Source organism: Wyeomyia smithii, chromosome 1, assembly GCF_029784165.1.
Source record: "Wyeomyia smithii strain HCP4-BCI-WySm-NY-G18 chromosome 1, ASM2978416v1, whole genome shotgun sequence".
In the NCBI taxonomy this organism is placed as follows: Eukaryota; Metazoa; Arthropoda; class Insecta; order Diptera; family Culicidae; genus Wyeomyia; species Wyeomyia smithii.
The window spans coordinates 205,956,475-205,960,423 of NC_073694.1; the positions used below are offsets into that span (position 1 = coordinate 205,956,475).

The 3,949-nt window shown below is 35.5% G+C and overlaps 1 pseudogene; it reads left to right on the forward strand.

Annotated features, from left to right (window-relative positions):
• Positions 1-1,255: 1,255 nt before the first annotated feature.
• Positions 1,256-2,862, forward strand: LOC129717434 (uncharacterized; annotated as a pseudogene).
• The last annotated feature ends 1,087 nt before the right edge of the window (positions 2,863-3,949 follow it).

Sequence of the window (3,949 nt, forward strand, 5' to 3'; positions counted from 1 at the left end):
CCTATTTTTTCTCTAATCCTTAATTCAGTTAGTTTAAAAAAGGTGAGATCATATTGTAGTTTTGTTTAGTAGGCAGCACTGGAGTTTATAGCGACGTACACTCGTAGCAAAGACTAAAACCGTTTTTACGAAAATTAGCTAGTAGACAGCAAGCTCACATGGTGATGCTTAAGTATAACTCATATGCGTTAATGAGGGGAGTCCATATGTACTTTGTAAACTTGAAAAGGTCTTCCACTCCATGACAAGCGCGCAGATTTATATACAGAGGTATTTTGTGACGTTACTGTGTTATTCGAGACTTTTCTGTATTTCAAAAACGTTGTAAGGATTGGGGATGTACTGATTTCACCAAAACTTGTTGATTTATTTGTGGTTAAATCTATTTGTTTATACTTTTTCACGCAATTTTTCAACTTAACCTGAAATTTGTCACCTATATTTCTAGGAAAAGTACAGCAAATTAACTAGCACTTTGTAAGTATATTCAATAACGAATCAAATAGAAGTCTCGCGTAACTTTTCAAAAGGACCTAAGTAACAAATGTAAACAAATCGAGTTTATCAGTACATGCTATAACATATTTTCCTCTAAATACCGTACAAAAACTATCATTCCAATTTACGTTCATTATAATTTATAAATTAAAATCAAACAAAAAGTCTTATGTCTAATTTCGTCTGAAACTAACTTCACTATTACATAAGACGTTTAGTTCTGGCAACCTTGTTAAATGTCCGAAGTACCGAAACGAACACAACAACAGAAATATGAACTTCGGTCCTTTTGGTTTTATTCGTTATCGGACGTTTGTATTGGATAAGCTGTCAAACAGTCAAAACAAACGAAAGCAAAGAGAATATGTACTTTTAAGATGTCCATGGCACGAAAACCAGAGAAAACGACATATTTCGTTAAAAACCACGAAGCAATAAACGGTAGTTGTGCGTGACATATTTTTTACATATTTTGATAATTACTTCTCATAAACTTTTCAGTTCACCCGCAGCATCAACTCAGTGGACCCTGGTCAAATCTGACTTATCCATTAACCAGACGTGTTGCTTTTAAGGACATATCAAACCATTTTAGCATTCATGAACGAAGACGGCAAGATTTAACAAGAAGCAGCTTTGGTAAGTTGTCTATACAAAACATATAAAAGTACCCCAATAATCATATTGAAATTGATTCCTTCAATTAACGAAGGCGATCAATTGATTCAATATAGTACAGTAACTTGAAAATTCTAGAATGTCGTGTCGTAATATATCATCACTGTAATATAGTTTACCGTTTTTTTATTCTGAATGAAATGGAGGGTAATTTTTAAATTTTTTTGTAGACTCATTTATCAGTGGACAGTGGGACGAAGAACCATCTTTCCAGCGTGTACAAGCATCTACTCCGTTAATTCCTTTTGTTCTGGACCTTTCACTAGATGGAAATTCCAGTGATGATAAGCCGTTGGATTTAAAAGTTGTAAAATCACCCACAATCAAATTACACGATCAAAATCCAAACCCAATAGTGATTGATTTGAGAAAGCAGAATACTGCGAGCCGCAGTACAAAAGATATTAGAAATGCTACAAGTGTCCCGATTCACACTGTAGGTTCAAACGATTTTAACTATGAAAGAGATTATACAGATGATGAAAATGATCCAGACTGGTTGCCTGACGGTGATGCTACATTGTTAAATGAATTTTCAATCTACGAATATTTTGAAAAATTCAAGAATGATAATTTATCTGATGTGGATACACAAATATTTGATGAGGAAGTTGAAGATACAATGCGTGATGATCTAACAACAAAAAATAAACAGCTACCAAAGGAGAGTAAATCTAATTTGCGGACGAAGAACAAAAAACTTAAAATAAAGGGGCTTCAGTATACAAAAGGTGATGGAACTGTTGTTCGAGCAAGGCGAGTACAACTACCCTGTGGTTGTAGAATGCGGTGCTATGGAAAATTCTTGAAACCGTTCGTAAGAGTTTATTAGGTGGCCTTCTAGAACTAACTCAATCGGGACAAAACCAATTTCTATCAAATCACATAGATGTAATCCAGACGATCCGACCAAAGGTTGGCATTTCAAATATTAGTGCTTATACTAGTTATTGCTTTGAGTTACTTTGTGTAGATATATCGAGCAATGTATTTTCAATTTTAGTAAATCTTTGTGTACTCCCTTTTCAAAACGAAGCTGACGGTAACATCAGTCTTTTTTCTTTATTTTAGGTTCTTATCTCACCGCGTAGTTGGTCCAGGATCTATAAGCTACCAGGTGTGGGAGGCGCAGTAAAAGTTTGCAAGCATATGTTTTTGTCTACGTTTGACCTTAAAGAACGTAAAGTTCGTGTTCTGGCCGATAGGCTAATTCTTGGTAGAGGAATTGCTAAAGATGATATGCGGAAGGACAATCACACGAGAAAACAAATCGACCCTGAACATGCTGATTACATAATTGAGCATATTAAGTCATTTCCAACCGAAAAAAGTCATTACAGCCGCGAAAAGTCATCATGTCTGTATTTATCTTCCGATTTAACAATTAATCGGATGTACGAACTTTATCGAAACCTGTGTGACCAAAAAAACATTATCCCAGTTTATTATAACACATATAGAATTGCCTTTAACTCCTTGAATATTAAGTTTCGGAAGCCTAAAATTGATACCTGCAACACCTGCGATATGTTCAAAGTGGAGTTGCAAATAGAAAAGGACAACATGAAACGAGCAGAAATAGTTACTCGTAAGAATGCGCATCAATTAGAGGCTGAACGCATGTATCAAGAAAAGAGACATGATAGATCTCTGGCGAATGCTGATGTTTCTGTACGCACAATTTGATCATTTGATTTGCAAAAACAATCAGCCACTCCCTATTTAACATGTGGCCGATCTTTTTATTGCCGCCAGCTATATACATACAATTTAACAATTTTCGAAACCCAATCGAGTAAAAATGTTCCAATATGCTACATATGGTATGAGACCCGAGCTAAGCGGGGATCACGAGAAATCGGATCATGTTTGTGGTCATATTTGCGAGGGTTGCCCGCTTGCATGCACGAAGTTAACATGTATAGTGATCGATGTGCAGGCCAAAACAACAACAGAACCGTTTTATTTCTGATGGCATACGTTCATGGCTTCTGAAGGCCGGAAGTTTACCCTTCGTCATAAATTTATGACAAGTAGACATAGCCACATGGAGTGTGACACAATACATGCAGCAATCGAACGTGCCAAGAAAAAAACGCAAGTCAACATAGAAACTCCACGTGATTGGAGTTTGTTAATCGCTTCAATTAAACGGAGCACTCTAATAACTGTTGAAGAAATGGAGCAAAACCGGTTCCTTGATTGGTTAGTTCTAAATGAACGGTATTCGTTACCGAAATGTAGCACAGATAAAACACCATTCAAATTCAAAGCAGCAAGAATTTACTCGTGCTCCACAGAAACGCCTGGAATTGTTATGTTCAAGAATGATGTAGGCGACACGACTTTCAGTTATATAAATTTGCTAACGAAAAAATCTGTCCCTCTGGATAAACTAAATCTTAAACCAATACTTTCTTCTCCTATTCAATTACCTACTGCGAAAATAGAAGATCTTCGAAAATTATTGCCATACGTTACGCAAAAATGGTACTACGAGGCTTTTCTGAAAACATTAAAACCTCCCGGCCGAGGAAGAAAGAGAAAATTCCGAGAAAATGCAGGATTTGACTCAGATATAGACTCTGTAAATGAGGAAGATTAACTTTTGTTAGTGTATATATTGGAATATATTCAAATAAAAATTTCAAAGTTTTGTTTTATACTTGTGAATATTTAAGAAATAATACAGAGGATTTTGCACATTGTTTTTTGTTATGCAACGATAATTTGATTTTGTGTGCTTTTTACTCAAAACGCAAGTGCTTGTCAA